The following is a 24,396-nucleotide window of genomic DNA, read 5'->3' as shown; positions in this document are numbered from 1 at the left end:
GAGCCATTAAAAGAACATTTTATTGCTAATTATGTCGACGTCTCTGCTGGAAGTCTATATAATACATTAAATCTAAAACCACATCAGTGACCTCTCAAATACTGAAATGGAAGTTGTGCTGCCTGAAGTACCTCTTGATGCTTTGAAAGAAACAAAAGGAAATCAAACATACAGCTGCTTACTCGCTCTCACAAATCCACAACTTTATTCAAAAAGCACATGTGCATTAAATCTCTGAGTTTGTTGTGCAGTATGTACCATTAAGTCTCTCAGCAAATGTGTCAGAGCATGAGGCTAAAAATAGCTCCATTGCCTCAGTTCTCCATCAATGAATAGGCCAATCAGACGTGGGTTTAACCACGTAGACTGGGTTTGACACCACTGGGAAACTTCAGGTCAGTGCTGCTTTGCTGTTTGTTACATACACTGAATACCACACATGCATGTCTAAATCACCGGAGTATATAAATTATTTAAGTCATATGTCATGCTTTACTTATATAATTGCATGGTTCACATAACAAGCATATGCATTTTTAAAACTTAACCCGTCTTATAACCCATCAATTTTCATCTGATGACTGAGTTTGTGTCTAGGAGTTGTGGTGAACTTTTCATGTATTCTGATTCAGCCAGCAGTTAGCATTAAACAGGACTCCCTGTCTTTACTGTGCACTGCATTTTTTACAGTCAAAACAGCAACTAAAAAATGATCCTGAAATCAGACAAGAAGCAGAGCTGAAATTTCTTTAAGTACTCAACAAGCCTGGAAAACAAACACATTTCTACATCATTTCTTTGTTAATCATCATAAACATTAATCTCATATTAATGTGTTTTTGGTGGGTCTCAGTTTCACTGTAAAGTTCCCAAGAATTTAGAGAACTGAGAATCTAATTGGCTTTCACAAAACAGTATGAAGCAATATTGCTGCTTTTCTTTTAACGTTTTGTTCTAGGACAGAATTTTTCTACACTGTCAAGATTCTATTTATAGAGATTGAATTGTTGCGTTAATGGAGATGGCCATTATGAGAGATACGTTCTACCTGCTTTTGCTCTCCATACAGTAGGAGTAGTTCTGACAGGAACAGAGTTTTAGTCAACCTACAACGTAAGCTTTTGAAAACGGCCTCAAGAGTGGAATTTTTCTGAAAACGCTGACACCACTGTTGCCATGTAAACAGAAAGCTGGAGTTTCAGTGGAAAAACTGACGTCAAACTCCATTTCCTGATGCGCACCGTAACAGCACAACAGTACTGCTAGTACTATGATCGTACGGACTACCATGTTTTGCTTGTGCTGCAGAATCTGCTGACTGTCTTTAACAAAACGTGCATCTGTGTCTCCACTTCTGTTCTTAGCATTCACCAATACACCAGATGATCGGCTCAACTCTACTGGAGTGGAGATCTCCCAAAAGCCACTTCTGGACAAGACAGTTGTAGTGCCAACCACAGGCCTGGCATGCTAACGACAGCATTTTCAGTCCTTCAGCCTTTCCGACAAAGTTTTTTTTTTTTTTACTGCATTTTTGCGTTTTGGGGTCCAACATTGTGGTGTAAATGTGGCCCGAGGCTACAACAAAAGCAACCAGAACACCTCTCATGCTAAAAATGCAAGCCACTGCTAACAGATTGAGAAAAATCTATAAATAGCATTTTATGATCCCAATTTAATGGATGCTTGAACCCAACAAGATTGTGAAGATTTCTCATTGTTGTAGATCCATTCAAAAGTGTTGCATGTCCAAAAGTCATGTAAAAAAAAAAAAAACGTATAAACATATATAAATAAAACTTTAATTTGAACAATGAAGCTAGTGTAACCCTGGGTTACGTAGCCTCATGTAATAAAAGCTTGTTAATAAAAACAGCTATTTAGAAAAACATTGTAAGTGATAAATAGAAAACAAATGGATTAACATGTTAAACTTAAAAGAAAAAGAAAAAAAAGGAATAAATAGATAAATATATGTATGAAAAATATGTATATACATATTATGATATGGTGTTAAATAGGGTTTAAAAATGGTTAAGAGTTAAAAACTTGTGGATTCATGTTATTTTATTTTATTTATGGTTGAAAATGTTAAGACTCTTATTTTGAAAGGACACGTTGCAGCGTGAGTCAGGTGACTAGCCACAGCCAACCGGGTTGTTCTTCTGTTTTACTGCTTCAGAACGAGGGAGAAACACGCAGGTACGAGAGATGCAGACAGTCTTTGCGGAGCTGCTACTTCAGGACGGAAGAAAGTAGAAGAAAAGAGAGTAAAGAGAGAGTTATTTTATTTCTCCAACTGTTTAGGATTTGGCGACATTTTGTGTTCATTTCTGAGGGGACTTGGTGAGTGTAAACAGTGTATTTCGTTCGATGTAAGAGGATGTTTGTCATGATGTGTTGATCATTTCATGGAAATAGAAAGGTTAGGTAGCAAAATATTATTATTTTCTTGTTGAAATGGTAAATATAAGGTGGAACTTGTGCTGAGAATGAGCATGAGCCTGTGGTTCAGTGTCCTGTGATGCTAGTTTTCCTCTCCACCGCGACGACGAGTGCGTCGCCTCATCAAGTGTTGAATGAGCTAAAAACAGACTTTTAGTTGTGTTTAAAGCTACCAGATGCATTGTTTGATTTTTATGCATGTTATTTTGGATGTCATGGTAGGCCATTAAGGTTGGATCTGGAAAAATTCTGAGCGGATACTGGAGTTCGAGTCCACGTGCGAGATACAAGATGGCGAGCCACCCCAGGATCCCTTGAACTGTGCATCACACTGACGCAAAACGCCCTCTGCTGGATTTTGTGCGGTTTCATCAAAAACTGGTAGGATTAACCTATGAATGAATATCCTATCTTAAATCAAGAGCATATTAAATTGATTTGAGAGCAGTATTATATTGATTTCACGCTCAGATCTTGTGATATTGTCTCTCAAAACTCTGCTCTTGTGCTCAAATTTGCTCTGCGCGTGCTCATACTGTCTCCTCGTGCTCAGTTATAATGCTGCGCGTGCTCAAACTGTCTCCTCGTGCTCAGTTATAATGCTGCGCGCGCTCAAACTGTGTCCTTGCGCTCGGATATAATGCTGCTCCCGCAGATTTCCTGCGCTCACACTCCGGGTCTTCCTCTCGCGCTGAGGGATTTTTGCTCACAGGTCTCTGTGTGCGCTCGAAATTTTTTGTGGATCAACCAATAGGAGGCTGACTAGTATTGACCTATCAGATTATCCCTGTTTGTTTATGGGTGTGTTTGCTGTTGTTCACGGAGCGTCATATACGGGCGGGCACTCTTTCAACCTGGTTTATCGGCCCCTGACCTCCAGGGCTGTAATAAATGTGATTTCTTTAATTTTTTTGTCCACTGTTAAAATCAAACATCATTCAATAAATACACGAGCACGGTGTTTTTAACTGAAATAACTATACTGTATACTCATAGCTGCATGACACAGTGCTCTTTGCGGTGTGCTGGTGGAGAAAACAGTGTCATCATCATGAAGCTAGCAGACAACAGCTTTCATAAAAAATGGACTGACAGAGTCAAGAAAATCAGGCAAGTTGTTTTAAATTCATTATAATGAAAACTATATTGGGCTATATATATATTTGAGCGCGCGCAGCATTATAACTGAGCACGAAGAGACAGTTTGAGCGCGCGCAGCATTATAACTGAGCACGAAGAGACAGTTTGAGCACGCGCAGCATTATAACTGAGCACGAGGAGACAGTTTGAGCACACGCAGAGCAAATTTGAGCGCAAGAGCAGAGTTTTGAGAGACAATATCACAAGATCTGAGCATGAAATCAATATAATACTGCTCTCAAATCAATTTAAAATGCTCTTGATTTAAGATAGGATATTCATTCCATATTAACCATTTCTCCCTGCAAAACTGCAGAAGACTCTCAGAGACACTGGATCAACAATTCAGGACCATCAAAGGATTACATTTAAGGACAAAGAGACATTTATTGGTGATCAACAAACTGTTCAGCCTTTTGCTGGATCATTTTGACTTGTGTTTTGAATATTCTTGTTTTTGTCAACCATATATGTTGATGTAATGGTATCATTAAAGATGTAATTGTTTTGTTGTACAAACAAAATGAGGAATGGTTGAACTTTTAAAAGGAAACTAAGCAGAACTTGAACTAAATCTTGACACTAAAATAAAACAAGACTTTATTCTGGATAAAACTGAGTTAACTCAAGTAGATTAGAGGATTAAACTAGAGATTAAAATACTCAATAACCTAGGTTGAGAACACAATATCTTTCTAAGCCAAAACACAGGTTTAACTCTAAAAAAGGTATTAATAAGCTGAAACACTTGAACATAAGGGGAAAAATATTTCATTTTTCTTTACTGATATTGGAAATTGTATTTCTTTGCATGTTAAATGTTTTCTTAGTCATTCACTTAACATTTCAAGCCAGCAATTTAAACTTATTTTCTGGTCTGTGGTTATTTATTGCACGGTACATCAATCACTGCACCAGTAGTCGAACCTCACATTGGTCCTAGTGTACTGTAACTACTTCACAAGTGTTACACTAGGTCTTGCTAAATAATCACCACAAATTGAAATTTCTTATTTTGAAAGTCTCACCAGACATTGTGTGTTTAAGGTGGTCCACTCAGCTGTAGGGCCATCAAACTGCCACTGATACTTCATTACCTTACTTGAGTAAAAGTTTGGGTGTCTATACTATACTTGAGTAATTATTTTTAGCCGACTTTTTACTTCTACTCCTCACATTTTTAAGGCAAATATCTGTACTTTCTACTCCACAGGTAGCCTCACTACTCCAGTTTAATTCCAGCTTGTCTTCATTCAAAAAGACGCACACCGAGAAAAATGAAAAACTATCCTGAAATAGCTGAAATCGTGCAATCTGGAAAAGTGATTTTGATGGGTGAGAGGTGCAAACATATTACCATTCCAACACCATTTTGGTTTGTATGTGAGCCATCACGCGCACAACACATATCATGCTGCTCTTCAGCAAGGACATAACAGACGTATGTAGCTTAGTATGAAGATGTCTGTGGCAGAGACTCAGGAGGGAGGATGAACTATATTAACTACCTTAATAGCATCCACTCTTCTTTTTCTTTTTCTTTTTCTTTTTTTTATTCTTTAAGTAGTTTTGAAACCAGTACTTTTGCACTTTTACTCAAGTAAAAAAGCTTGATTTGATACTTCAACTTCTACAAAAGTCTTTTTAAACCCTAGGATCTATACTTCTACTTGACTAATGAATGTGAATACTTTTGACACCTCTGCTATATAGTCACAATTTAAAGTAAAGAGCCAGAGAACAAGCTGCTGTTTTTGAGGGGCTTAGAGGGTGAGATTACACTGGTGTGTCCACATTTCAGTTCCAGTGTGGTTTCTGTCTTTGATAAAAAAAAATAGAATGAACACAAAAGAATTCATGACTTGCCATTCACCACCGTGTGTTGAGCTCTTATCATTTAGGAACTGGTGAATGAATGGAGGAGAGATTTCAGACCTGGTAATAGCTTTACGTTACATAAGTCAGCTGCCCTCTTCCTGTTGGCAGAGGTTGTTTCTTTATCTTTGACAAATGTAGCTCCAAGTCTCGCTCTGTGGCACACAAGAGAAGTTCCTCTACTCTGGCGTCAGCTACAGGATCCAAGATAAACTAACAGGCGCTGAGACTCCCTGCAGCACAGTGACTCAGTTTTGGTTGGCACAGGGGGCAGTGAAAGAACAAATACTCCAGGCTCCCTGCCTGCAACATCCGGACCAGCAGGGCTGCTGCTATACTGGCTGCCGGCCAGGAAGCCACACAATCAGCCTCTGCTGCTGTCTTAGCTTTGTTAACTCAGAGCTGCTTTGACTTCCATAACCTGAAACATGAGGTTAGCTCTTCTGTTGACTGTGTGCATTTGTTATCAGGTTGGTGATAAAAACAATTTCCAGCTTGGATCACATTAACTCCTAGTGATGTCTTAAGGTTGAAGCCAAAACTCTACCTATAGATCTTATAACATCCTATCAGAGGATGCCAGCAGTTGTGGAGGGAAAGCTAAAAACAATCACTGTTGTGCAGATGTTATGTGCTGGATAGAATTACAAAAACAATCATTCTCTCCGCTATATGAGGAACTCAAGTCGCTCCCTTCATGACTTCATGATTATATCTACAAAAACAGCATAAACAAAGAGCTGATTTCATGTTGTGCTTATTACTCATTTCCCTGGGGCAAAAACTTCACATCCAATTTTTTCCTCCAGAACGGTCTGCTCAGAGCCCACAGGTCGAAGCTTGAGGTAAGGTTCACAAAATTAATGGTAGCATCAGACATCAAATGTTTGAAGGTAGGAAACTTTATTTAAAAATAGTTTAAGTATAGTTTATGTTTTTCAGTCTCGCTGCATCTTCACTGTGCTCATGTGAGTAGTGTGGCTCACTAATGTTATAGGCTGGGTGTCCTTGAAGTTTAAATCTTTACTGTCAATAGCTGGAAACCACCAAAGCACGGTGCCTACAGTGAAAGAGAAAGTAAAAAAGGCCTCCATATCAGTCATCAGCCCATATCTCACAAAACTCAACATTAATCTGGAAATAAATATTTTTAAATTCTCCAGATTTTCTCTGAACTTTCATGTTGAAACTGTAATGAACTAGGTAGGTTGTTTGTGTCTGATAACAGGAAAACTAGTGTTACTGCTACGATAAGTAGTTGTGTGTTTTAGATTTACAAGGTTCAGTGAATGCATCACCCAAGATGGGCAGTTCAGCGGTCTGTGTGTTGAGCATGTTTTCTGACAGAGCTGTGGGATGTGAGAGTTAAATAAATTCTTTTTTTGTTTTGTTGCCATGGTTATGGCCAATATTAACCTGTATTGGGTGGTTCAATAAACGGTTACCATCAAGGGGTGTAGATGGCGTAGTGGTTAAGGTTGCACTCCATGAGGTTCACCCCAGCGCAGGTGGCCCAGCTTCGTTTTCAGCCTGTGGCCTCTTTCCTGCACGTTGCTCCCCACTCGTTCCCTGTTTCCTGCTCTATCCAGTGTCCTCTCTACTATCTAATTGAAGGCATAAAAGTCCCCCCCCCCCCCCCCCCCCCCCCACCACCACCACCACCACCACCACCACCACAGGGAAATAAACAACAAAAACTGTTACCATAAAACCTGGATTAGGTCTCAATGTTTAGCCGCGTTTCCACCAAGCAGTCTAGTTTAGTTCAGTCTGGTTTTGTACAGTTAAGCCTGATCCGGTTTGCATTTCCACAGTAAACTGTAACCTCTCGTGGTAGGCGGCATGTAAGCCGGATGCCAAAAGCCACAGCTGTTAAATAATAGCGTGACACCATAGCAGTGCAACACAGTTGACTCCGCTAATAAATCCAATGAAGAAGTAAAACGCAACACAGTAAACAAAGAGCAACGATGGAAGACATTCAGCATTTTGTCCTCTCTGTGATTGGCATGTAGCCCTTTGATACAAAGTGTTATCAAGCTTTGTTTCAGAGAAGACTGTGTGCCGCCAGGAGAAATACAGTCGCTGTCAGGGTAAGTGACGACTCTTTCGACCAATCAACGGTCTGCAGTGTTGTAGCTCCACCTTCTGAGAGCGGATCAGTTCAGTCTGGCACCCATATGAAAGGGTTACAAAAAGTGGGACGGCTCATCTCGGTTATTTTGGGTTAAGTCAGGATAAGTCAGTAAAAACACCACAAAATGTGCGCTGCAACGAGATGAACCAAACTGGTCTGCTTGATAAAAACGGGGCTTTTCTTTTGCAGATGCTACAATACCAGGCTTATTCATAGTACTGTGTAGACAGCAGTCCCCAACCTGTTTTGTGCCACAGACTGGTTTAATGTCAGACAATATTTTCACGGCCTGTCTCGTCACTGGCTCTTTTACCCTGCCTAATGAAACTTTCCAAAGATGTTTTTTTTTGTACATTTTGCTAGCTTGGGGGTTTTGGCATCAAGTATGAGTCATAGATGGGCATGACAGAGAGAATCCGGAGATTTTTCAAAATAAAACATCATTCATTCATTCATTCATATATTTTCCAAACCGCTTATCCTGTTCAGGGTCACGGGTGGCTGGAGCCTATCCCAGCTGTGATTAAGCAAGAGGCGGGGTACACCCTGGACTGGTCGCCAGTCAATCACAGGGCTAACATCATTCATAACCAGATAATAAATCAAACTGAAATAATGTAAGTAGAGTAATCTTAATGCACCGCCAGGTACCAATTGACCCACAGACTGGTACTGGTCCATGGCCCGGAGGTTGGGGACAATGGAGGAGGATACCTGTTGTCAGATAAAGCACAGATGAGGGAGAATCTCACAGTTTGTCAAAGTCTAATGTTGGCAGGTATTTGAACTTGTTTTGACCCTCACAGGGTCTTCATCAGAGCAGAGTCAAATTATCAGAGTTAGGCTCATAAATGGACATAAATATATATCATTAAATTAGTTTTAATAGTATCAGGTGTATTCTGATTGTAAAGTTGGAACTATACTCCATATGTCTACATGGAGAAGATGTATATTATACTCTTCACTGAATCTAGTATAAAAGCCCCAAATTATTTGTCTTCACTTTTATGGAGCTGCCATGTTGTCTATCATTTTAATAGTCTGATGTAGCAGTAGTGACAAATAGATTTCTCTATTGGCTGCTCTTCAGTTTAGACTGTATATAAGCAAAGACACATCATGAAAACAAATCAAGTTCCCATAACATCAACATGTTAAGAAACAGCCAATCTCAACAGTTGTGTTGAGTATTTGGAGAAAAGAAAGCGGTCCAATTTGTCTCCTGTTCTAATTCAGCTCTCTGAGGTCAAACCAATTTGGCCAAACCCCAAAATCAGCAGTCTGTGTTTGCACTTTCTGCTGGCCACAAACCCTTATTTTCCAATGAGCTTTTCTTTCCTCTGCCAGGTGCTGTGAGTGTTAAATGAAAACCACTTCAGTAAAAAAAAAAAAAGTAATCCAGGCGCATGTTCAAAAACACAAGAATTATGTCGTCTATACCCATCTACTAGCGAGTGTTATGACTGCATTCTTTAATCTTCAAACCTGTCAGGTTTTAAAGCAGCAATTAAATCTGTTTGCAGCTTAAAGACAGAAAGACCATGAACTAATCTTTAAAAAAATCTTTAATGTGTTCTTTATAAAGAAACCATCACTTCATTAGCAGCAGGACTGTCAAATCCCTCATCTGCTAATAAGGGCTTTGGAGTTGATGGCCAAACAGAGATGACAGCTTCTTTGTGTCTTTAAATTGCCTCCCAAACAAACCCAACACACTCTCCATGAAATCCATTCATTGAGCCATTAAAGTAATTGTGTCGTATGACATGTATGAAATCAACAACAATGCTCTGCTGCCTCAGTCTGTTCACAAAGTGATGGACTGACAGTCCAACGGGGAAGGAAACGAGGAGACGGGGAAAGGAGGAAGAGAAGACGGCTGAGATGACAGAGGTCTGTGAGAAGACAGGTGGTTGGTATAAAGATAGACACTTAAGTGATTTTTCTTAAGGGGATGGCAGGAATTCCTAATATTATGGCACATAGACATATCAAATCTGTCTTAACAAGTTCCCAGTTTTATCATTCAGTCCTGATAATGAGAGGGACTGTCTACCTTAAATGTTTACCTGGAGCTGTAGCTCAAGCATCAGCTTATTATGGCCCTTATATTTACGTTTTTACTCAGGCACCAAGTATTGTAAAAAGAAAACAAAAGACCGGTGACAGAATATAAAAAAAAGCATACAGTGTGATGGGAGTTAAACCTTGGACCTGAGTCAGTTAGAAATTAAACTTAAAGTCAACAATGACTTCACCTTAGTCACATCACAGACATAAAAAGCACCGCATCCTCAAAAAAAAAAATTATGTCTTTAAAGTGACATAAATTTTCAACTTGTTAAACTAAAAGTCATCATCTTTTCTCACCCCGAACCATCAAGTTTTGTGTATTGAGCTGTGCATACACTGAGGGATTGTTGCCTCCTTTTGAGCCGATTTGCCACACAGCATCTGTTTTTGGGATCGGGACAAATTTCTCAATCGTGTGTCGTGCCTCGTGTAATATACGTGGGGTAACAAGGAGAGATAAACCTCACAATGTGCTCCCGATCACAAATCTGCTGATCACAAGAAAATCAAACATGTTTGAAATCCTGATCACTCCTCATGAAGGTATCACTCAGTAGAAGCAGTGCCATGAGTCAACTTGCCTCAACCTCTCACAGAGCATGCGCGATCTCTGAAGTGACATCTGAAGTTGGAAGAAGTTGGTCTAAAGTTCAGTTTAGCTGCCTCTGCCTGCCTCCTGTTCTCACTGAAGAATTGAGAGACCGTGTTCTGCCCAACCGATTCCTTGTCTTTACACGTTTTCTTTTTTTTTTTTTTGTTGTTGTCACTTCACACAGAATGGCACAAATTGCCAAGGCAGTGTGTTTGTTTTTGTTGAGCATTTTTGGTGTGGATCTCCCACTTCTGGGTTTTTTCTTCTCTTCTTTTTGATGTTGCAGAGCTGGATACAAGAGTCCAGCTCCCTAACACCTTATGTTGTGTTTCCACCAAGCAGTCCGGGTCGGTTCAGTACGGTATGGGACGTTTTGGGACAGTTAAGTCTGATCCCGTTTGCGTTTCCACAGCAAACTGTGCCCTCTCGTGGTGGGCGCGGTGTAAGCCGGATGCTGGAAGCCACAGCTGGTAAACAATAGCGCGACGCCGTAGCAGCTTACCCCGCTATTAAATCCAACAAAGAAGAAAAACGCGACAAAGTAAACAAAGAGCATGGATGGAAGACATGCAGCATTTCGTCCTCTCTTTGATTTTCATGAAACTCTCTGTGACAAAGTGCAAACAAGCTTCGTTTCAGAGAAGTCTGTGTGCCGCCAGGAGAAATGCAGCCGCTGTCGGGGTAAGTGATTCTTTTGACCAATCAACCGTCTGCAGTGTGTTGCTCCACCTCCCGAGAGCGAATCCGTTCAGTCTGGCACCGATACGAAAGGGTCCCAAAAAAGTGGGATGGCTCGTCTCGGTTTTTAGGGATCCGTCCCGGGATGAGTCAGTGGAAACACCGCTAAAAGTGCACCGTACAGAGACGAACCGACCCGGACTGCTTGGTAGAAACGCGGCTTTAGAAGGAGAAGGATACAGAGTCCGATGCGTGGAGATACAGTCTGAGCAGTGAAGTGGCATCAGAGCATCGAGTCGTATAGTGTGAGAACATGATTTGTGGACTGCTAATCTTGAACTCAGCAAACGAGTCGTATAGATTGAGATGGAGCTGAGTCAAACGATTTAAAATATTGCACAGTGTTTGCCCGGCTTAATCCTAATCACACAGGAAAAGTCAAACACGTACTTCACATACTTGTCTAATAAGAGCTGTATGAAAGTAGGGGACTTCGTGTTGTCATCTTTAGAAGGCCACTAAGTCTCAAGAAGATTCCAGCCTTTCTGTTAGAAGGTAGGAACAAATATCCTGGTAGTGGAAATCTAAACTGGAATCAGATGCAAATTGTAAGTTTTCTGTTGAAGTTCTTTCTACAATTTTCTAACGCCTATAAGCACTTTTACACAACAGATCACGTTCACACAATAACGTACTGATGATGCTGTGGAAAGAGCCCCTCAGCATAACAAATCACATTCCCAAACTAGGATCAAACCTCGGACCTTACTACTAAGAGATGGCATCTCTACCACTAAGCCAACAGACACACTCTTGTCCAAAGTGACACATCTAAGAGAAGTACCTGTACATTTTTGAGCCAGGAGTTGATTATAGACCCTTCTTAATACGAGGCAACAGTGCTAACCACTGCACCACCGTGCCACCGAATGCAACGTCCTCTGAGGATATTATAATTATCACATTCATCATGTTGGTTGGAGCCAGCGGTCTCTTGGTCTGTTGGGACTTGGCGAGAAACCAAAGGGTTGTTGGGTCTAGAGTCGAAATGGAAAACTGTAAACTGTTCAGGTGGCTGGGGAGGTCCACCTTCTGGGCACTACTGAGGTGCCCTTCAGCAGTGCACTGAGTCGCAAACTCCCCAGGGTGATTGCTCATGCAGAAACCCTTCATAGGAAACCTGCCTATAGGAATCTGTTGATGCATGTGTAGACGATTAATAACAGAATGAAAAACTTGAAGGGTGAGGATAAAGTTTGTCTCATCTTCTCAGTTGGTTACCAGAAATTTTATATCGATGAATTTGCACCGAACAACTTAACGGTTCATTAAGAAGACCACCTAGGCAACTAAACTTCATCCCAGAGGAACAATTTAAAACCTGCTGATGGTGCGAGAGCAAAAAGCCACAACCAGAGTGATTTGTCCTTCAGGGAACCTTTACGAAAATTTAGTCTTGTTGTTATGATTGAATGTTTTTTTAGATATTTGTTGAAATATTTTCCCACTGATGAGAAACAGGGACAGTCTGAACATTTCCGAATGGACTGCGAAGATTAACAAGCAAAAAAAAAAAAACCCAAGCAAATACAAGGAGCTAATGAAAACTAACATTAAGAAAGGTTAGCTTTTAGAAACCAGAAATCTAAAACTATCACTGAGTACATGTAAGCGGGTCGTTACGTATGTTCTGAGCTTATTTTCTTGCACTAACAGTCAATGACATTCCAAAACTCATAGACAGGCATGCCCCATAAATCTAAAAGCACACAAAAAAAGAGAAAAGCAGTCAGCCAAATAGCTCCTCTGAGATGACACAAGGTCAGAACTGTAACACAACATCTCATGTCCTTGCCTCGTCTGTGTCATGGGTTAGAGCTCTGACAGCAGCGCAGCGATGTCGTGCCTCTGTTAATGATAACCCAACTCCCTCTCAGGGTTAAAGTCATTTACTAGACCTGTTCTCCTGCCTCGCTCCTCAGAAACAAAACACAGCCGCTATCCCTCAATGGCACATAACCGGGAGTAGCAGAGACAGGTCGTATTTGTCACTCTGAGCCAATGGTAAATGACTCAGGCCAGAAACTCTCGCACATATACACACACCCTTTCACAACAAGAACAATGTATATACGTATGAGCAAGATTAGTAACATGTAAAGAAAGAATAAGTGAACCTTTGGGCATCTTTTTATTGTCTTAATTAGTAATGTAATACTTTCACCTGGTAGATGTGCCTCGACATAAGCAACATACACTGGAGGTATGGAGCCTGACAGAAACAACAAATGTTTCTCATATGCAAACGCAACCAATCATTATTAATCCATTTGCTGGGTTACCTCATGTCTCATAAAAATATCTTGACATAAATTTAACTTCATACATCCATTACTTTGTAAGGTCTGCAGTCTAGATTAGCACAGCAAGTGGAAGGGGAAATGGTTATCCTATCCTGTCTGAAGTAAAAAATAACACAGAGACATTAGCGACATTAATAATGACTCTGTTTAGATTGTATGAGTCATTAACTTACGTCTCTGCGCTAACACAATGCTGGAACCTTTAATGAAAACATCCATTCAGCATTTTACTTTAATGGTATTACACAAGGAGCTTGACTTTATTCTTATATGAACTTGGCTGACCATGGTAATTAGGGATGGGTACAGAATTGGGTACTTTTATAGGTGCCCACAAAATTATGTCAAAAGTACCAGGTACCGACTCACATACAATCGAAAGGTACCATGTTTAGGTACCTAAATGCATTCTAGTGACAATGAGGAAACACAGCATTACAGGCTTACATGCTGAGGAATAAATATGTTAAATTGAAAAGAATTCCAGTTTTATTATTAAACAAATTGATATTTTTTACCACATAAACATACAAAAGTACCGAAAATTGGTACCGATTAGTATGGATTCCGATTACCAGGTACCAGGAATCTGTACCGTATCATTTCAAATGTGAAAGATACCCATCCCCAATGATGATACCTGCTGGCTTCTTATATGCCTGTGTGCAAGATGACAAACATTCTCCCAACTTTTAGTAGTGTTAAGGGCCGTTTACACAACAACTGTTTTAGGGTGAAATGCAAAAGTATTGTTGTGTTTCAGCTCCTTGTTTACACGGATACGTTAGTAGGTTAGTCAACCTATTGCGTTAACTTTTAAAAACGGCCTACAGAGTGGAATTTTACTAAAATGCTGCAGCCACCATTGCCATGTAAACAGTAAGCCGGCATCAGGCACAAGCACGCAAGAGCATACAGGTTCTTGAGTACTGTTGTTACAATCGTCGTAGACTGGCCTGGCATGCTTACTACAGCGTTTTCAGCCCCTCAGTGTTTCCGTGTGTACGCAGCTTTTACTCTCCGCATTTTCACTGTGTTTCAGCGTTTGCGGATGAAACGTCATGTAAAACAGTTTTACAGCAGACAGCAAAAAATTACAATAGAATATCATTGTCCACAAAAATGATGCAAGATGTAACTAACTGAACAAGAGTTTCCCATCAAAGATAAAGTGCAGGATGGGTTTTGTGAATGTGTCACATCAGAGACATTCACATTCAGACTTTTATTTTGAAAGTGTTGGTTATTTCCACTCTTTTTGATCATACATGTCTCACCTCTCTGCCGCTGGTACAGAGGTGACTGACAGTGAAGTAGTGTCTTTGTTACTGTGAGAGTCATGTAATGCAAAAACAAAGTTGTTACTTTTTTTCCAACTAGCTGTTGTTTTTTTGTTGTGATGTCAACAAATATTGTTTGCTAATTTCCCTCAGCACGTGTTATACTCATCCACAAGCCTGGTTAGCCTGCCTGTGTTAAAGTGCTCAGTACAGTTCTGTGTGATATGGCCGCAACAGCTGACATCTAGTATTCACCTTGAAGGTATGAAACTCTTTGGCCTTTAATTAATGTTGATATCTGGCTTAAAACGCACAAAATATGTACATTTGTGTTTCATGCTTTTACTGCACCATGCTACACGATCCTTATTCTTCAAGTAAAAGGTAAATCCATCTAATGACTTTACTTTCTCTGACAGTCGTGGCCAATTATCCCACAAACCAGTTTCAGAGTTCTGAACCAAACAAAGGCACAGGGCAGTCATGCAGGAAAGAAAACTCAAAGGAAGATCTGTTTACAGTGCTACGTCATTTTTAAATTAAAACTTGGACATTTTGTTACATTTTTAGTGTATTACAAGAGTGAAGTTACAAATTATGTTTGTTTTATGTTTTGTTCTCATCTGTAATGTAAACTTTGTCCAGTGAGAACTATGAACAACACTGTAAATATAATGTATTCAGTAGAGATTCCAGTCATTGTCTTGACAAATCAAAAGTAAAATGAACGTGTTAGTATAATGGTTTTTATTTATTTCTGACCTCTGCATACTTTTAGGTTACATCACATTTACTCATTCACACACTGACAGCAGAGGCTGCTGGGTTAAGATCCTACCTATACTTAGTAATCCCATCAATCCAGACACAGCTGGTTCTTGGTTCTTGTCTGAGGACACTTCAGTATGTGGACAACAGGACCTGGGATTGAACCCCTAACGATTAAATGATGACCAACTCTACTTCTGAGCCACAGCCTCTTTATGAAAAGCTTTTTTCCTGCTTTATCTTCATCAGAGGAAATATTTCAACATCTCTTGGGCCTGCTAGCTTGGTTTCTTTCTGTTCTTCTCCAGCTTTTGTGTTTAGTTTTTGCACTTTCAAGGAAATCTAAACAACAAAAATCTTTCTTATTTATCTCTACTCATTTGTTTGGATGGTATTAAATTCAGATACACCACTCTGACACAGGTTTGAGTAAACCGTGTATGATAAACCTCAGTTTTCTGATTGAGAGCTTTCTGCAGTCATCTAATGTGGGTAAGGAAGTCTCTTAAAACCAATCTGTCAGTGTGTTTTCTCTCCTCACTCTCCCTAACACGTTGTACTAACGCTCTCTGTCCCCTTCCTCCCATGAGGCTGAGTTACAGTCCTGTGTGCCACTGTTTACTGTAGCCATATGGCCCTTCTGAGGAGAGTGGCTGTGGGTGTCAGTCACAAAACAGCCACGGGGGAAAGACCCACAGGTCACAGTGACAATTACCTGTCATTATAAGCTATTGACAGACACATACAGTATGCAGATGGTATCAGAATGAATATGTAATGTTTTATGGTGCATAAAGAGGAGTAAAGATATTTTATGTATGAGTCAGACTGGGCAGAGACTTATTTGACAGATACCACCTTAAAGGGCCAGTGCAAATGTTCACTTTTAATTTTTTGATCATTGATGTATTTTTTACACACTGGAGAAACTATGTAGAAATGACACGGCCTTTATGGTCCAGCCTGAGGACAGCAGAGAACAAAGCAGCGTCATCCTCCTTGTCAGAAGCTAAACATTCCTTATTGACTTCTTCTACCTCTCTTAATTGTCCCCCGTCCCCCCCACCAAGCTGCATCTCCCAGCCTTATTTACCATCAGAAAAGACCTGGCGTCTTCAGTGTGTTACTTTAAGTCTCACGAGCCCTCTTCAGTCTCTTAGCAAACACTCAATCACGTTTTGGGATGTCGACCCTCTGCACCAATATAACTAATCCTCCCCGAGCCACAATGCTTTTGTCTGCTGCTACGACTGTGGCTTAAAGAGGCTTAAGCCTTTTGGAGGAGCTAAGGCCAGGTTTCACAAAGTCAGGCTGAGACCCCATGAGGAGGGAAATGTTCGGGAGATTCTCAATCACAGCGACATTTAAACCTCTGGTGAAAGGCTTAAAATAGTACTACTGTTTGTAAGATATCAGTATCTTATATTGTCTAATAAAATCTGGAAGGAAAAACAAATTTAGCAAAATCGAGCCTAAATCAGCACATTTAGCAGTTTGTACTATTTCATAAGACTCTGAGGGTGTGACAATCCACTTCAAAACAAGTCTGTTCAAGTTTAGTCAGAATGAAGAGGCAGAAATCTGGCCAGATCAAAACTGTTCTCCTCATACAGTTACCAGACACTGAAAATAAAAAGATTCAGTTTTGTCGCACCTGGTCACTGGGGTTGCATTTAACACCAAGTGTTTCGACATCGCACTGTATGAAATTATACACGATTTCCACTATCAAAAGTATGAAATGGTACCAAAATATCTGATCTAACCTGTCTGGCTCTGAATGATGCAGCGAGACAAACTGTTATCCAGTAATTGAGTTAAAAAGGGAGAAAAAAGATCATGCTGGATTAAATCTGACCTACCCTGATGTTATCTGATGGGTAAAATGTTGTTCTTTAAAGGAATGGTTTCAGGTGTGATACAGGTGTCGAAGTCAGTCTTATCAGGAAATCATTCATTCATTCATTTTCTAGTCGCCAGTCAATCACAGGGCTGACACATAGACAATCTTTCATGCACACACTAAAACACTCACACCTACGGACAGCTTGGACCTGGTGAGCATGTTTTTGGACCATGGGAGGAAGCCGGAGTACCCAGAGAGAACCCACGCATGCACAGGGAGAACATGCATACTCCACACAGAAAGGCCTGTCGGGCTAACTGGGAATCAAACCAGTGACCTTCTTGCTGTGAAGCTGAAGCGCTAACTGTGGCGCCACTTTGCAGCCCTATCAGGACATCTTCACAAAAAACACCTTCTTAAACCAGACAAGCATTATGGGGAAACAGAGGTAGATGTAACAGGAGAGTGACATCACAAAGGAAGAAACATTTTCCCTGTGATTTTTTTTTTTTTTTAATGTAAACAACAGCTTACTTTCAGCCAATGTCACTTTAGAATATGCATGTTACTCATACTAACTTCAAAATAAAAGCAAGAGTCTCTCCACGAAAATAAACAAAAAAGATAATTGGGCTTTAAAAAATACTGGAGGAAGAATTCTAAACTACATTTTCCTACTTCTGACATAAAGATAGCAAACACTTTGCAGCCTTTGCAGGCCTCCATGCATTAATTTATGTGTGTAAGTAGATATGAAAGACGCTCGCAAAAATCAAACCAGTTAGTCCTTTCTTTCCCCTTAGATTCCAGACATGAGACTCACTGCTGAAGCTGGGGGAATGAACGTAGTGAATTAACTTTGTTGTCATATGATTGCAAAACTGTCATCATAGCATAGGTTCCTTATACTTCTGTTGCATCTGCAGTCATGTTGTAAACCTAAGACTGAATCTTCTGCAGTTAGGGTTGGGTACCTTTCACATTTGAAATAATTTAGTACCGATACCAAGTACCTGGCAATGGTAATTAACGGTACCAATTTTCTGTATTTTTTTGTGTTTATGTGGTAAACAATATCATTTGTTTAATAATAAAATCTTTTTTTTCAATTTAACATATTTCTTCTTCAATATGGGCTGAACGGTGGCACAACGGTTAGCGCTGCAGCCTCACAGCAAGAAGGTCACCGGTTCAATTCTGTGTGGAGTTTGCATGTTCTCTCTGTACATGCGTGGGTTCTCTCTGGGTCCTCTGGCTTCCTCCCACAGTATAAAAACATGCTTATCAGGTTAATTGGTAATTCTAAATTGTCCATAGGTGTGAGTGTGTGCGTGAATGGTTGTCAGTCTCTGTGACAGCCCTGTGATTGACTGGCGACTAGTCCAGGTTGTTCCCCGCCTCTCGCCCAATTACAGCTGGGATAGGCTCCAGCCACCTGCAACCCTGAACAGGATAAGCGGTTCAGAAAATGAATGAATGAATGAATGAATTCTTCAATATATAACCTCGCAATGCTGTTTTCATGTCCAGCTTAGAAAATCACCTACTCTTCCACTCCCTCACAGTCACAAGGCTGCATTTAGGTACCTAAACATGGTACCTTTTGATTTTACATGAATTGGTATACGGTACTTGTCGCCGAATTTTGTCAGTACCAATAAAAGTACCTAATTCGGTACCCATCCCTATTTGCAGTGAATTTTAAATGTTATGTCTTGGGCTCTGAGATTCAAGCCAACCATCTCTGCATCCAACAAGGACAAACCATGAATACATGTCTTATATTCAGGGCTTACGCTCATTTAGGCCATACATTACATTGTCAGGAAATAATTATGGATTTGGGTGCTCTGTCACTTTAAGAAATCAAGTAAGGAGCTGTCTTTATTTTGGATGAAACCTGGTGGCATGTGTGTTTAAGTGGACCTACTCATACATTATATCCACATAAAGCATGAGCCATTAACTGTGTATAAGAGCAGGTCTGTGTGCAGCTCCAAACATGGTGCGGCGGGTAATCAGTCTTAATTGGTTCAGTCTGATTATTATTTATTATTATATCCTCTAAAGCCTTTATTCAGCCAGCCTCTGGATACTCACTCAGGAAACGGCTCCTAATTACTAATGGATGATGACAAAGAGACGGGGTCAGCCAGGGTGTGTGTGTGGGTGTGAGGGAGGGGATAAAGAAACAAAGAAAGAGAGAAGAAGTGGCTCCTTCACTATTTATCAAGCTGCTTCTCTCAAACTACGTTCTGATCTATGTTCAAATGTTACAGTCTGTTTAAGACCCTCTTTTTAACTGTCCTCCTAAATGTCAGCGAATCACAACTTGAACACACAAATCCATGAAGCTGAGCATTATCTGCTGCATTCATTACCCCTCTGGCCTGATTCCTGTAACCTAACTCTAATTAATGAATAAGTATCGGCTGCCAACTGAGTCATTTGGTTAGTAAAACTTAAAAAAAAAAGTCCCTGGAGAGTTGGTGAAAGAGATGTTTGAAGCTGGGCTTTTAGATGTTTTAAACTACAACTTTAATGACCCAGCACAGAAAAACTGGCTGAAAAAAATAAAATGTAAGCTGAAAATGCATACAAAGGATTTTAATTATGAACTCTGTTCTTCATTCGTGTCCCCCAGTGCACACTGTTCTCTCTCACAGTAACACAACCTATTATCTCCATTTGAAAAAAAATGGAGTTGATGAACGAAGCAGCACTTTTCTAATTTGAATGAAAATGTTAAAGCCACGTCCTCATCACTGTTTTCATTTTTAATTGGCACTTTTTAACCAAATTGATCTTTTTCCAAATTAGCATTTTTTGAGCAAAGATACCCAAAAACTGATCTCATGACACGTCTCAAACTTTCCAGAACAGACACTGGTCCTCTTCACCAAAACAGGCACCTCATATCAGTTTGATAATGTTTCTGGCTGCAGCTTTGTGAATCCACTCACGTGATAGCTTCAGGAATTCTACCTTTGTCTTTTTCAAGTAAAACAAGTCAGAAGCTTTTCCTAAAAGTTCAATTCCAATACCTTCAAAGCAGCAGAGTAGGAGGTCGCTGGATGGAAGTGCGGACTCAGCCTAACTTCATAGGGATGTAATTATCTTCTTTGTGTTTAACATTTTTTTGTTTTTGTTTGAGCACATAATCATACTTCTTTCATAACAAACTCTGGAGGCAAGAATAAACAGGCACAATACAACAACACTTTAATATGGGGTTGTAGTGTGTTACATTACAAAACATTAAATCGAAGAGTGTTTATGTCTTATTTTCAATCAAAAAAAAATAAAACAGTTTACTAGACTTAAACTGAGCCACATTCACCTAAAGTCCCGAAACATGTCTCCAACATGTTACAAAAATGTAACTATAGTTTCTTTTATTACAATCAGACATTATCATTTTAAGAAACATGGCAAGACATTTTTCTTCCCCCGTTGGGACATTTTATACTCTTCACAAGCAATTCTGGCAAATTTTTGTCTTTTGATAGAATACAACAGAACTTTATTGTCATTGTAACAAGTACAACGAAATGGAAGTCACAGCAGCAATCCAGAAAACAAAAATAAGAAAGTGTATAGAAAGTGCAAAAGGTCCATAAGAAAATAGATGATGACAGCTTGTCCTTCATTCTCCAGTTCAGCCAGCCTCCACCTCCACAGGGTCCAGGACTGAGCTTCTTCACCAGTCTGTTCAGTTTCTGTCTCCTGGATCCTGTCTGCTCACAGCAGGTGAAAGTTCTTCTAATGTGGCCTTGGTGTCTGATGTTAGCTCTGTTAGCCATGTCTGTGAATAGCATGATGCTACTCTGCCCTATGGTATTCCCCTTGTTGCTGGGTTAGCATGGCTAGCTCGTCCATCTTATTGGAGATAGATCTTATGTTCCCAATAATGATGGATGGAAGGACAGGTCCATGTCATCATTTTGTAGCTCACACCTGAGAACCAGCACGTCGTCCTCACCTTGTGGGAAGACATCAGGCCATACACCAGTTAGCATTGACATGCTACAGGCTGCTAACAGCTGAGTTCACATGTAAACAATGCAGCCATGATTACATGTAGGATCTCCAGACAAACACAGGAGAAAAAGTAGTAAAAATGTCACTGAAGCCACAAAAAGTTTGGTGTTCATGACCAACAAATGAGCCGTACAAAGTAATGATCCACTACAAATACAAAGATTACGAAAAAGAGACAAAAACATTACAAGAAAAAGACAAAGAAGAGAGAGCTGCTGCAAAAGGCAGCCATAGCCAAAAGGGCGGCACCAAATAACTCAAGTGCCTTCAATTGATGTCTTCAATTCAGACATTTCCCTGGACTTGAAAGCTGAATATGACTTATATTAAGTCAGATTTGACATTTTTTAATTTAAAATAAGAAATGAACACCTGCTAGATTTCACCTAACCCCCTCTAACCCACTATCCCAGTGCCCCTCCACTGCCTCTTTAAGTTCAGATCATACACCGTTTATTGTACAGTCATTTTTACAATCATGTACAATGAACATGTCACTACACTTTTCAAACTTTAAAAATTATCAAAAGCCTTTTTTAGAATTGTTTGAAATGAACAGTTTATGATCAGTGCAGATTCTGAGTCTGAATGCAGACACTTACGGTCTGAACCTCATGAACTCATGAGGAAGGTTTTTATTTATAGCTTTGCCTTATGATTAATAAAATGAACGTCAGGAACTCAAGCTGAACTAAAATGATGAAAAGATTGACATTAAAGTGATATTTTATTATTTATTGATGTGAAAATAATAAAACAGGGTTCTACTTTTGCTGGTGAGAATGAATTACCAATGTTTCAGGCTTTGGACCAATCACAATCAAGTATTCTGAGAAATATTTCAGCTTAGGTTTCACCGCTTGTTTACATTTTCATAAAGAGAGCCTCATGGGAAAAATGAAAAAAGCCATCCCTTAAACAAAGATCAGAAGGTAAATGTAGCCTGATGTGGGAGACAAAGCAAAAAGGTTAAATCGAAGTGACAGATTTTGATGAGGTTTGATGTTTCCTCTTGCTGCATCATACCCATTTTCACCCCTCACCCCTCAGCTCACAGCCATTTAAGCCCCATTCAGAGGTTGATGTTCTTTCAGGTACACCCACGGGTGGCTTAGGGACACCCTGCCACTCGGTCATTAAACACCCCCCTAGCACACTCCACATACACACACTCCTTTCACCCCATTCAAAGAGGTTCCAGGCAGTTGGGTAGATGGGCCTGCTGGGGTGCAGGGGTAGTAGGAGGAAGGGCGATGCGGATTGAGGTTTTGTGTGGGTGTATGTTCCCACCCTGGTCCCCTGCAGCTAAAAGTGAACAAGCTAACTCTCTGTCAGCAGTCCCCACTAGGCGCGCACACACAAAGGGCCTAACACACACACACTTATGTATCATACCCTTAAGGTATTCTTACATCCTCTGGAAGATGGGTGCTAAACTGCCCATTGATTTGTTCTTGCTTCTCCTTCAGTGCACATCTTAATTTAGCTGCTCTCTCTGTGTGTAGGGGTGTGTGAGTGTGTGTGGGTGTGTGCATTCCTTTCATTCAGGGAGATAAGAGTGGCCTCCAGACATTCTTGATGGTCCCCTGCTTTGCTCTTCTTTAACCTAACTTAAAATCCACCTATCCTTTTATTTCTGCTCCACTTTCTCACCGCTCCCCCACACACACTCACACACAGACTGACTATAGTGTGTTGACTTCATCGTTTTTTTTTCCACACTCTTTTTGTTCTCCCTCCCTTTTTTTCTTCATCAATTTACACTGCATTACAGTTGCCTTGATCCTTTGGCCCTGAATAAACACCATTCATCAAGGCTGGCTGATGTTTGCACCTCTAATTCAAACAGGAAAGTCACACCACGGCTGAAAAATGGCATTCCTTACAAAAAGAACTGAACCGTGTGAGTGTGTGTATGGGTGTGTAAGGAGACATGTTGTGGTTGTTATGTCACGATCCCATCAACCTCCCAGTCCGACCTGTGACATAAAAATACTCACAAACTCGCACTCAGGAAGTCACGCTTCTGCACACACTCATGAGGCTGGTGACATCTTGATGTATTCTCACGCTGCTGGATGATGCATATCTCCCACAAACACACATAGACAATCTCATCACTATATGTGCATTGATCCACTCCCACCCACACACACACACACACACACACACACACACACACACACACACACACACACACACACACACACACACAAGCATCTAGTGTACAGGTGCAGAGTCTCCCACTGATAAGGCCCTGCAGGTCAGAGGGAGCCTTGGTGATCGCTGTCTAATGGATGTGTGTGTTAGCATGGGAAGTAACACGGCTGTACATCTAAACATTTACACTGCTGAGTGCTGAGGAGGGATTGATCGCTGCTGTTCTGTCTGCCCTCGGTGACTCTTATCACAGAGAGTTCATTAGAGCTCGACGTGCCAGATGAGAAAGGTGACATCAAAGCTCAGGCTGGCGTCAATCAATAAAATGGGTAAAAGACAACTAAAGCTACAATGAGAATTTTTTCATCTGGTCACAAAACAGATCGATATGAAAAATAAAGCCTCTCTATTGTCAACAAAAGTAAATAAGATCTCTGACAACACGACTCTATGTTTCTTTTCTGTTATTTAAAGGCTTTTAACCATTGTAAGGGGGTAGGTTTTAGACGAGGCATTCTATGCTTCGATGCTGCTGAAAAATACCTTTTGACTTATTCCTCAGCAAATATTTACAGCAAGTGATACACAAATACAGTAGAAAATCATTACTCATAGGAGGTACCACTTTGTCCAGAGGGGGCACCAACACCGGTGCAAACAGAGAGTTTCTCACAGGAGCTTTAAGAGGTTCCTTTAGATAGAGTAAATAAGACAAATCATGTTGTAGATGGGGAAAGGGGTGACATAAGACCCCTTTACCTCATATCTAGTCTAAACATGTCAGAGGTGACAGGTTACCTTAAACAAATAAAATTGTGATGGACACGCAGAATGCGTGACCACACTGCGCAGTGCCACAGCACACGTACTTCTCTGCGGCGCCGTGCAGTACAGGGCAGCGCCCACAGAAGCTGGTACCCGAGATCACATAATCACAGGAGAACTGCATATCTGTAGGAATCCCAACCATGACAGCGTACTTGCATGGTAACAAA

General features: G+C 40.4%; 1 long non-coding RNA gene across 1 annotated transcript; it reads left to right on the top strand.

Moving 5' to 3' along the window:
• Positions 1-2,198: 2,198 nt before the first annotated feature.
• On the top strand, positions 2,199-4,077 carry LOC141797450 (uncharacterized). Its single transcript, XR_012599079.1, has 3 exons — positions 2,199-2,346; positions 2,668-2,826; positions 3,902-4,077. It is a non-coding gene; the product is annotated as an uncharacterized LOC141797450 (long non-coding RNA).
• Positions 4,078-24,396: the final 20,319 nt, after the last annotated feature.

Source organism: Halichoeres trimaculatus, unplaced genomic scaffold, assembly GCF_033239565.1.
Source record: "Halichoeres trimaculatus isolate MK-OKI-2021-1 unplaced genomic scaffold, fHalTri1.1 fHalTri1_scaffold_9, whole genome shotgun sequence".
Classification (NCBI taxonomy): domain Eukaryota; kingdom Metazoa; phylum Chordata; class Actinopteri; order Labriformes; family Labridae; genus Halichoeres; species Halichoeres trimaculatus.
The sequence above is the reverse complement of the archived record's forward strand: the minus strand, read 5'-3'. Positions and strand labels throughout refer to the sequence as shown.